Source organism: Suricata suricatta, chromosome X, assembly GCF_006229205.1.
Source record: "Suricata suricatta isolate VVHF042 chromosome X, meerkat_22Aug2017_6uvM2_HiC, whole genome shotgun sequence".
Taxonomy (NCBI): domain Eukaryota; kingdom Metazoa; phylum Chordata; class Mammalia; order Carnivora; family Herpestidae; genus Suricata; species Suricata suricatta.
This window is the reverse complement of record NC_043717.1, coordinates 60562688-60575202: the sequence shown is the minus strand read 5'-3', so window position 1 is coordinate 60575202 and position 12515 is coordinate 60562688.

Genomic DNA, 12515 nt, shown 5'->3' with positions numbered 1-12515 from the left:
AGAGAGGATGAGAATGAGTTGGTGAGGGGCAGAGAGAAAGGGAGACAGAATTTGAAGCAAGCTCCAAACTCTGACCTATGAGCACAGAGCCTGATGTGGGGCTGAACCCATGAACCGTGAGATCATGACCTGAGCTGAAGTCGGATCTTGACCAACTGAACCACCCAGGGCCCCCTGGGCTCATTGCATTTTAATTTGGCAATTTCTTCATACCAACAAAGCTGCACTGTTGATAATTTATGTTCAAAGGGATAGCTCCTAATACACAGAAATAGCCGTAATTGGTAAAGGAATATGAAATTATGTTCATTATACTGTGCTTATTAAGTTGGTAATAAATTTCTGAAACAAGATTAGAGGACAAAAATTTAACTGTTCAATTTTAAGTTAATTAAAACCAAAATTAATTAGGTAGCCCTGTTGGTCATATTTTGCTTAACAAAAATTTGGCTCTACTTGATTATTTTTCCTAGGTCATTTAAATGCATGTAATTTACAGTTTCATGCCTACCAAATGAGAACAAAGACATGACTTTAATAATATAATCTAGAAGTATTAAATAGTAAAATTTTTCTTGAGAATATTTTAGGGGAGAATTCGAAATTATATACACTTTTTGTCCAGTAGTAATATTGAATCTATTAAATATGCATTGTTGCATAACAAATCCCCATGTACTTTGTCGATTAAACCAAGACACATTTATTATTTTACAGTTGATATGGGCCAGATGTCCAGGCATTGCTTACTCGGTTTTCTCCTTATGGCGTACTACATAGCTGTAATGAAGTTTTCAGTTGTCCTACATTGTTATCTGGAGGCCTGATTGGAGAAGAACCTACTTCTAAACTCCCTCAGATTATTGGCAGAATCTCTTTCTTTGCAATTGTAGGCTTGAGGACCTTGGCTTCTTCCTAGTTGTTAACTGGAGGCTGCTCTCAGCTCCTAGAGTCTGCTATTCTTGCTGGGTTTTCTCAACATGACCACTTCAATAAAGCCAGGAAAGAAAGTCTCTAGCGTCTTAGGTAACACAACACAGAACTGAAATCTCATCAATTTTGCCATATTTTGTTGATTGGAAGTAAGACAGATCCTGTCCACTCTCAAGAGGCTACCGATTATACAAGGGATGAACACCAAGAGGCATGGATAATGTGGGCCCATTGTAAAATCTGTCTGCTACATTGATCAGTTTGGAGGTTGTTTTTTAATTATGTCATGGGATTAATTCAATATACAGACGTAATTTTATTCTCGGCAGGAATGGACCACCTCTAAGTTTAGATCTAATATGCTAGAATTATTTAAATGAAGTGAAAAATTGAAGAACTCTTGTTGCTAAATCTGTCAGTGGTTAATCTACAAAAGTGAAGCATATTTGAAAATGAAAATTGTCTTTAGATTTGAGCTTCTTAAGTTTTTACCACTGGGTACCATATAAATATAATGCTTTTGTTTATGATGTGGAATTTGTGAATCCTAGAGACTACTTGAAAGTTTATAATAGTATCAAATTTGTTTTAAAGACTATTGTCCTGTGTATGTTTTGTTAAACATTTACATCACTTATACTTCTTCTCACCTTGTATCTTGTTCTTCCTTGTTTATCTCTCTACTTTCTTCTTCACTATATTGTTGAACACCCAGACATGAGATTTCTTAATTAGTTCTGAATTTAACATTCTGGGATAGGTGTATACTTAATAGGATTATCATGGCCAGATAACATTTCTTTTACAGAACTATATGTACTTATATGTGCATTTTTCCACACCGCCTCCAATTCTAAGGATTTGAAGGGAAAAATACTTTTTATTCTCAGTTTAGTTTTCCATAATGAAATGCTTTTGTTGTTAGTTGTATGAAATGACTGGTTTGAGATGACCCATGTGGTTTTCTGAAATCAGGTGAGTACTGCAACTCAGTTTAGTATTACTGTTTTCCCAGAATCTTTCTTTCCCAGTCTTTTAAAGTGATTTATTTAATTATTTTTTGAGAAAATAAAAGTAATTTTAAAGAATTCTTCACAATTACTTTAATTTTTTTACATTTATTTATTTTTACAGAGTCCAACACGCAAGATCATGACCTGAGCCGAAGTCTGACACTCAACCAAATGAGCCACCCAGGCTCCCACAATTACTTTTATATGAGAGTCTGTTTACTTGAGTTTTGGAGTATCTGAATAAGTTATTTCTCAGCTTTCCAGAATCTTCTATAGAAAATGGTTTCTTCTCTATTTCATCCTTAGTTGGTGGAAACAGCATGTTTACGTATCTTTTAAAAAATAAATTTTACTTTTGAAATAAAGTTTTCTTGTCACAGAGGATTCTGGAAATATTTTCATTTTCATACAGATGAAAATGACTTAAATTTCAGTAATTAATAAATGCTGTAGTCTTCTATAGGAATAAATATTCTTATGTTGAAAATCTGGTACCCTAAAGGAGGACCATTGGGAGGGGAAGGGGGAAAGAGAGTTGGGGAGAGAGAGGGAAACAAAACCTGAGAGACTATTGAATACTGAAAACTGAAAACTGAGGGTTGAAGGGGAGGGGTATGGGGAAGGAAGGTGGTGGTAATGGAGGAGGGCACTTGTTGGGAAGAGCACTGGGTGTTATATGGAAACCAATTTGACAATAAACTACTTAAAAATTAAAAAAATAAAGATGAAAGAAAAAAAAGAAAATCTGATACTTTGTTAAAGGTAGATGAGGCGAGAGTAATGGAGTGTTCTGGTTTTAAAAAATATAACTGTAGAGTGAAATGACTTTTAGGGTGTGGTGATCTCTTTGACTCATTCAGATTAACTTTATTTCTAGTTCTTTCAGACCTATGGATTCATGATAAATTTGTTATAAGATTGTATGAATAGGAACTAACCAGTGACTAAGATAACAGGAAAGCAGTATTACATTTTCTGCGTATAATCCTGAGAGTTATTGTGTACTAAAATTTCAGTTACCAAGACTCTGCCTTAGTATTGGTTTGTGAACTATTTTGCTGAATGTGCCGCTTCCTGTATGTAAATGATGAATCAGTTACAAGTGTTTTATTTTATTTTATTTTTTAATTGCTCATAGTATTATTTGTGCCTTTGAGGTAAGATAGTAGATGGTGGCACCATTTATTGAAATTGGGAACCCTGGAATAAAGCACATTTGTGTGTGTCTTTGTGTGGCAGTATCATCAATTCCTTTCCTGTACTGATTTTTTTTGAGAGAGGTGAGATAAGCAAGTGGAATTGTCAAACGAGTGTCAAGTGGGTAGTTGGATATGTGGATCAGGAGCTCGGGAGAATAGTCTCTGAGTGAATGTGAGTCATGTCAGTAAATTGGCTGTCTGGAGATATAGTGTAGAGTGAGATGAGAAGGTAACCTAAGTCCCTTTCCTAAGGATCTTCAATGTTTGATGGATACTGAAAAGGAACAAAAAAGTTAGAGTAAAAAAAGTGAAAGTATAATATCACAGAACCCATACTCTCAAATAAGAAAGAGTGTATGCTGCAGAAACATCAAGTAAGATAGGACTGATGGATCTGGTAGTAAAATAGAAATCATTGTGACTTTATTTGGTATTCATTGAGTTTTATAGAAGAAAGGTGCTATGTCCAGTTTAAGATGGCAATGGAAGTTCCTGAACTCACCTTTTCCCACAGACATACCAAATCTGTAACTACATATGGTATAATTCCCATTGAAATAGAACTAAAAACTAGCTGAACAGCTTCCTCTACAATGAGGGATAAAAGAGCCACATTGAGACAAATAGGAGATGGGGTCTGGCCAAAAATCCCATTCGTGGTGCAGCAACAAACAATAGTGAGGGGTCTCACAGTCCCAGAGTCTCTCCCTGGTGAGTGATGGATTTGTGCCCCACATTGGGCATCCCAGTCCTTGGGACATGTACCAGAGAGAAAAGGTCCTTAGAACATCTGGCTTTGGGAACCAATGGTGTTTATACCCAGGACATCTGGGAATCTATGGGGATCTGAGATACTACTTTAAAGGGGCTTGTTCATGGACTCATTTATCTGGGGAACTATCAGGAATTCAGCAGTTTGAGAGGTTGAGTGGATTATATGTGAAAGCAATTCAGTTGCTAATCTTAGAGTCTGCTGGAAGGGCAGGGATCAGTTGTCATTTTCCTCATGGAAATGCTGGAGAGCACCATTTTTTTGCACTTTCCATTACCTAGTATAGGTGACATGTGGATACAATCTCGCCAAAAATGAGGATATGCCTTGCTGCCAGTGCTCTTCTCCAGCATCACTAAACTGCATATCTGCCTGCCAGTTCTCTGTTCCTGCCATGCTAAAGTCATTGGGTGCCCACCCCCACATTATTTTACAACATCACTAAAACTGTAGGCTTGCACTGCCTACAACATTCTTCTTGGCTTTAGTAAAGCCATAGTGGCACCCACCCACCCAACCCCTCAGTGTTCTTTTCAGAACTTCCTAAATCCATGGACATGCCCCACCACTAGGGTCTCTTTTCCAGCATTACTAAATTTGTGGGCATTCCCTGTTCCCAGCACTCTTTCATGGCCTCACTAAAGACATGGACATACTCTGCTCGCAACACTCTCCTGCAACCTGCTAAAAGTGGTGTGTGAGTGTAGTCCACACAGGGGATGCCTCTTGATTCCGTGGCGCTTTTGATCGGAGGAGCTTGTTCTCTAGGGCTTTGCAGCATAACAATGAGAAAGATGGTTCTGGGCAGGATACCACACCCAGGGGACTACACAGCAGACTGAAACACACCTCCTCCAGTTTGCTCATGAAAAAGGCCCATTTCATTGTCCTGACACTTCAAGTGAGGCACAGGCTTTAGGTTTGTCAGAAAATCTAAAGTCTACACAGACACTCAGGGAATGTAGTCAGGAGACAGAATCTTTGTGCCCCACGTTTGGCCTTGCCATAGCTCACTTGTGCCTCCCAGAAAGGAACTTCTTATACACTTGTCTGAAGTCCTAATTCATGCAACGTTCACCCAGGTACAAATCCAGATCTCCTATTCTGAAGGTGGGTAAGGTCTGTGAATGTGGTCTGACTGTATTTATTTGCATACTTTAAATGCTACTGCCTGCTGAACTGACACTTCTTTAAATTCTTTAATGTTTATTTTTGAGAGAGTGTGTGTGTTTGTATAAGCAGGGGAAGGTCAGAAAGAGAGGGAGACACAGAATCAGAAGCAGGATTCGGGCTCTGAGCTGTTAGCACAGTTCAAAGTGGGGCTTGAACTCACAAATTGCTAGATCAATACCTGAGCCAAAGTCAGATGCTCAACCAGCTGAGGCACCCAGGAACTCCTGGAACTGTCTTTCAATCAGACTGAACCTACGTGCTGAATGAGATCACTCCTTTTCAGAAACTGTCAGATTTTAGTATACCCTCAACAGGTGGGACCTATTAAGGGTAAATCAGGCTACTTAGACAATCACGAAGTTTTGAAAGATAGTCAAGAGCTAGGACAAAATAATGACAAGTTTTACCTTCTACACAAAGACACTCCTTCAAGACTAGGAGAAGTAGCTCTTTTGCCTAGTACATAAACACAAAGTCAAGCAAAATGAGGAAGTGTAATATGTTCCAAACAAAAGAACAACAGAAAACTTCAGAAAAAAGACCTTAATTAAATGGAAGTAAGAATCTTCCTGGTAAAGAGTTCAAAGTAATGGTCATGAAGATACTGACGTTGAGAGAAGAAGGGATGAACACAGTGAGAACTTCAACAAAGAGTTAGAAAACAAGGAAATACCAAACAGAAGTCACAGAGCTGAAGAGTACAATGACTACACTGAAAAGTACATGAGGGGGGGTTTAATAGTAGACTGGTTAAAGTAGAAGAAGAAAGCAAGGACCTGGAAGATAGGAAAGTAGAAGTAACCCAAAAAGAGCAAAAGAAAAAAAAAATAATGTGCAGATAGTTTAAGAGACTCATGGAACAAGTGGAATAATATTTATATAATATGGCTCCAGAAGGAGAGAGGGAGAGTGGCAGAAAATTTACTTGAAGAAATAAAGGCTGAAAACTTCACTAACCCAGGGAAGGAAATAGGCATCCAGGTCTAAGAAGCCCAGAGTTCCAAGTAAAATGAACCCAAAGAAGTCCACAGAGACATGATATAATTAAAAGTCAGAAGTTAAAAAGAATCTTAAAAGCAGCAAGAGAAAAACAAATTGCTATATGCCACGGAACCTCCATAAGACTGGGGGCTGTCTTTTGGGCCGAATTAAGCAAGCGAGAAGGGAGTGGCATAATATATTCAAAGTGATAAAAGGAAAGAACTTCCAACCAAGAATACTCTACTTGTCAGGGTTATCATTCAGAATTGAGTGAGATATAAAAAGATTTCCAGAAAAGTCACAGCTAAAGGAGATCATCAGCAATGAACTGGCCTTACAAGAAATGCTAAAGGATCTTTTCTAAGCTGAAAAGAAAAGGAACTAAAAACAAGAAAACATGTAAAAGTAAAAATCTACTTGGTAAAGGTGAATATATAGGAAGGTAGTGGATTAAACACTTATAAAGCTAGTATGAAAGTTAAAAGACAAAAGTAGTTTTATTATATAATAATTAGTTAAGGGATACCCATAATAAAGGTATGAAATATGGGGGCGCCTGGATGGTTTGTTTGGTTATGTGTCTGAATCTTGATTACCACTCAGGTCATGATCCTGCAGTTTGTGGGATTGAACTCTCTGTTGGGGTCTGCATCTGCTTGAGATAATCTCTCTCTAAATACATAAATAAATATATAAACTTAAAACCTATACACACACATATAAGATATGACATGAAAACATAAAACATAAAGGGTAAAAATGTGGAGTTTTTACAATGTGTTCAGATTTAAGTGCTACTAACTTAAAATTGACTGGTGTGTATAAAGACTTTTATGTGTGACCCTCATGGTAACTGCAATGAAAACATATTACATATACAAAATATAGTGATAAAGGAATTTAAACATATCACTAAAGAAATTCATAAAAACCACAAGGGAAGTGAGCAAAAGAAGAAAGAAAAAAACCGGAAAATAACTACAAAAACAGCCTGAAAACAACAAAATGACAATAAGTGAATTCCTGTCAATTTCTTCAAATGTAAACAGACTATATATCCAATCAAAAGACTAGAATGGATAAATGGATTAAAATGCAAGCTTCATCTCTTGCCTGCAAGGATTTTAATATAAGGTCTAAGGACACACACAGTCTTAAAGTGAAGGGATGGGAAAAACATGAAAATGGAAATGAAAAGAAAGCTGATGAAACTATATTCATATCAAACAGAAAAGACGAGACACAGACTATAATAAAAGCCAAAAAAAAGGGCATTATGTAATGATATAGAAGTCAATCCAACAAAAGAATATAAATTTGTAAATAGTTATGCACCCAAATTAGGAATATCTAAATATAAAAAGCAAATAATGACAGACTTAAATGGAGAAACCCACAGCACACAATAATCGTAGGAGGTTTTATTACCCCACTTACTTCAAAGGATCATCTAGACAGAAAACTCAGTGAGGAAACATTGACCTTAACAGACATATTAAACTGGATAGATTTAATAGTTACATATGGGACATTTCATCCAAAACAGCAGAATACACGTTCTTTGCACATGCATATGGGACGTTTTTCAGGATGGATCATATGTTAGGTCACAAAACAGGCTGCAATATATTTAAGAAGATTAAAATCATATTGAACATCTTTTACAGTGAGAGTGGTATGAACCTAGAACACAAATGCAAGAAAATGGGGGGAAAATCACAAATATGGAGACATTAAACATCATGTTACTGAAGAACCAACAGTCACTGAAGAATTTAAAGGGGAAATTTAGAAAAAGCTTGAACAAATGAAGATGGAAATACAACTTACCAAAATCTATGGGAGACAGCAAAAGAATTTCTAAAACAAGTTAATAACTGTATAGGCCTAACTTATGGGGAAAATTTTCAAGTAAATAACTTCACACTTACAGGAAATGGGAAAAGAACAAAGCCAGAAGTTAGTAAAAAGAATGAAATACTAAAGATCAGAAATGAAATAAATGAAACATAGACAAAAAAAGAAAACAATAGGAAAGATCAGTGAAACTATGGCCTGGGTCTTTGAAAGGATGAAAAAATTGACAAGCCATTAAGCAGACTCACCAAGAAAATAAGAGAGAAGGCTTAAATAAGCAAAATCAGAAATGAAAAAGCTACTACAACTGATACCACAGATATACAAAAGATCATAATATACTGCTATGAATAATTACACCAACAAAGTGAAAAGGGAAGAAATGGACAAGTTCTTAGAAACATACGATCTTCCAGTGCTAAGTTACAAAGAAATAGAAAATCTGCATAGACTGATTACTAATAAGGAAATTGTATCAGTAATCAAAAATCTCCCAATAAACAAAAGTCCAGGGCCAGACAGCTTCATTGTAACCTCTACCAAACATTTAAAGATGATTTAAGACCTATGCTCTCAAACTTTTATGAAAAATTGAAGAGGAAAGAATCCTTCCAAACTAGCTTTACCAGGCAGGCATTAATCTGATACCAAACCCAGAGAAGGACATGAAAAAAATAAAATTATAAATTAATATCTTTGATGAACATAGATGCAAAAATCCTCAACAAAGCATTACCAAATTGAATTCAACAACACATTCAAAGAATCATTCACCATGACCAACTGGAATTGATTCGAGGGATGTAAGGATGGTTGAACATCTGCAAATCAATTAGCATAATACACCACATTAAGAAAATGAAAGATAAAACTAATATGATCCTCTTAATAGATACCAAAAAGCTCTCAACAATGTGAATATAGAGGGAATGTACCTTATTATAATAAAGGTTATGTGTGGTGACAAAACCCACAGCAAACACCATACTCAGTGATGAAAAGCTGAAATCATTTCCACTAAGATCAGGAACCAGACAAGGATATGCACTCTAATCCCTTTTATTCAACAGAATATTGGAAAATTTAAACATGGCTATTAGGCAAGGAAAAATAAATAAAAGGAATACAAGTTTAAAGGACTAAGTAAAACTTCCATTATTTGCAGATTGCATGATGCTGCCTATAGAAAACCCTACAGACTCCACCAAAAACTTTTAGAAATAAAAAATGAATTCAGTAAAATTGCAGAATACCAATACAGAAATTAGTTGTGTTTCTATATACTAATAACAAATTTCCAGAAAGAAATATTAAAATACAATTCCATTTACAATAGCATCCAGGAACAAATTTATCCAAGGAACTGAAAGACCTATACACTAAAAACTATAAGACATTGATGAAAGATATTAAAAGCATGAATAAATGGAAATATATTTTGTGCTTATGAATTGGAAGAATTAAAAATGTTAAATGTCTATAGTAGTATGAAATCTACAAATTCAGTGCAATCCTTATGAAAATTTCAATGGTGTTGTCACAAAACCAAAACAAATAACATTAAAATTTATATGGAACCACAGAAGACCCTGAATATCCAAAGTAATCTTGGAAAAGAATAAAGCTAGAGGGATCACATTGTTTGATTTCAGACTATATTATAAAACTATAGTAATCAAATCAGTGTGGTATTACCATAAAAACAGACATATAGGTCAATGGAACAGAATAGAGAGCCCTTAAGTAGACCCACACATGTATGGTAAATTTATGACAAAGGAGCCAAGAAAAACAATGTTCCAAGGACGGTCTCTTGTATAAATAGTTTTGGGGAAACTGGACAGCCATATGTAATAGAATGACACAAGACCAGTGTCATCTGCCATACACAGAAACTAACTCAAGATGGATTAAAGTTTTCAATGTATGACCAGAAATCACAAAACTAGAAGATAGGTGGCAAGTTCCATGACATTGCTCTAGGAGATATTTATTGGCATCTGGCTCCAATGGCAGTGACAATGAAAGTAAAAGCAAATAAATGAGACTACATCAAACTAAAAACCTTAGGGAAGGTGAAGGAGACCTCAATGGGAGAAAATATTTGTAAATCATATATCCAGCAAGGGGCTAATATCCAAAATATACAAATAATTCATGCAACTTAATAACAAAAAAGAAAATAATTTGATTAAATTGGCCTAGGATCTGAAAAGATTAACAAAGAATGCATACAGATGGCCATTTGGCACATGAAATGACAGTCAACATTACTAATCATCAGGGAAATGAAAATCAGAGCCATAATGAGATATCATCTCATACCTGTAAGAATGGCTATTATCAAAGGGGGGAGCCAAGATGGCGGAGAGGAAGGGAGCTCTGTAAACTCCGTCTGCCCCATCAATCGAACTGAGAAGGATATTACTCTCATCTGCAAAAGCGGAAGGAGAAAATACGGACTCCAGAAAGAATAGAACCTCAAGGATACCTGAGTGAGTGCGAACTGGTGAGATCTGAAAACGGGCCAGCCTGGGAAGGACAGGGGAGGCAGGATCCCCAGCCCAACGCGGAGCAAGCGCACGCAGAGCCCAAGAGACAAAGGGAAGAGACAGAGAGTCTGAACAGGCTCACAGTACTATCTCTGGGGAAGAGGTACTGTCTCTGGGGAAGAGGTAAAGAACATTTGGCCGCGCTTGGAGAGAGGGACCCACTCCATAGATAACTGCTGGGTAGCCGGAATCCTGAATCCGGGTGGTGCAAAAGAAGTTAACAGCTTCCAGCCCTAAGCCATCTCGGTGGAGGGGAAGCAGCAGAAGCAGTGCAGCGGCAGCAGCTGCAGCGGCAGCAGTGCAGCGAGAAGCGGCTGCAGTAGCAGCCCCGGCGGTTGTGCCGGGGTTGCACACTTTGAGAGGCGCCCGTGGCCGCAGCGGCAGCGGGCCGTGGAGCGGTGAGAGGCTGCGGCAGAGGTGCGCGCACCTGAACTCGGTTTTGGCAACGGAACCATGCATCTCATTTCCACGGCACATCTCGCTCCCTGCACTGGCTGTGCAAATCCCGAATCCCGGGTGCCCACAGGAAAAAATAGGGCCCACACCTTCGAGACCCCCAACAGGGAGTCTGCGGCGGGTGGAGCCCTGGGCGCGCGCTGGGCTACAGGAACTCCCAGCTCGTTTCCAGCAGCGCACAGCGCCTTGAGCAACAGCTACCCGAAGCCGAGAGAGTCTCAATTTTTTTTTCTCCTTCCCCCATTGCAATCGTGATCCTGGCTGGGGGTGGGGACTCCGCAGCTGGGTCTGTGAAGGTGCACACTCCACCTACTGCTGCTCATTTCGCCTCAGGCAGGGGTAGCCGAAATCCCTGCCTGAGCCAAGACAAACTGATTCCTCCCCCTAAGAAGCCAGCCACCAAAACAAATATATTTCATCTGTGGTAGTGCAAACGTGCATGGACTGGAACTTTGAACCAAGGCTGGTCTGGAAAATACAACTCGGCTCTACTGCGGCCCAAGGAGATCGGACTCATTAGAGTGGCCTACAGTGCCTAGCTCAGGGGAGCTTGGTGTGCTGCCATTCTAATCTCCATAGACACCAAGGCAGAGCCTCTGAGAACAGCCTCAAGGCCTACCACATCAAACCAAGCCTATACACAAGGGGGAGCTGCTGCTCTTTTATTTTAATTTTTTTTCTTTCTCCACTTTTTTCGTACTTATTTCTTTGTTATTATTACCGTTTTTTTTTGTTTTTTCTTTTTCTTTACTTAACTCTGTTAATATTTTACTCCTCATTTTCCTTTCTCCTGTCTCCCTTACTTTTTCACCTTCTAGCAACCCAGATATATTCTCCTGTATCTCATCCTTACCTCTCCCCTAAACTGGTCATACACTTTTAAACTGTCTACTGCCCTTTGTTGTCTCCAACCCCCTTCTATATATTTTTTCTCTTTTCTTCTTTCTCTTTTCTTTTTATTTCCTCTTCTTCTCTTCTTTTTGTCTCTTTCCTTTCCATTTTCTAACTCTTCTTTCCCCCTTTTTATGTGTTTCTTTGTTTGATTTGTCTGTGTGTATGTGTGCTTCTATTCCCTCTGTGTGCGTCTGTCTGTTTTCCTTCCTAGGACCGCACCAAGAAACAAACCAAAGTGTGCAAGAACGCAAGTCCCAAATATTGAAGATAGGGAAATACTCACAGGAACAACAAGGGAAACTGAGAGATATCATTAAGAGAATATCTCCTGAAACGGCAGGCCCTGGACAGTCAATAAGCCTCCTTTAACAGAGAAATACTAATAGGTGCACAGAGCCCATCGAACTTTCTAAAGGTGACAAGAGACAGAAAACTAGCAAAAATGACAAAACGAAGAAACTCTCCCCTGAAGAACTTCCAGGGGGAAGTCACAGCCACAGAACTGCTCAAGGCAGATCTAGACAACATATCAGATCAATAATTTAAAAAGCTGGTCATAAGATTAATCGCTGGGGTCGAGAAAAGCATCAAAGAATCAACTGATGAGTTAAAAAAGGCTATAGGTGAGGTGAATAACAAACTGGAGGCAGCCACCTCAAGGATTGACAAGGCAGAGAGAAGAATA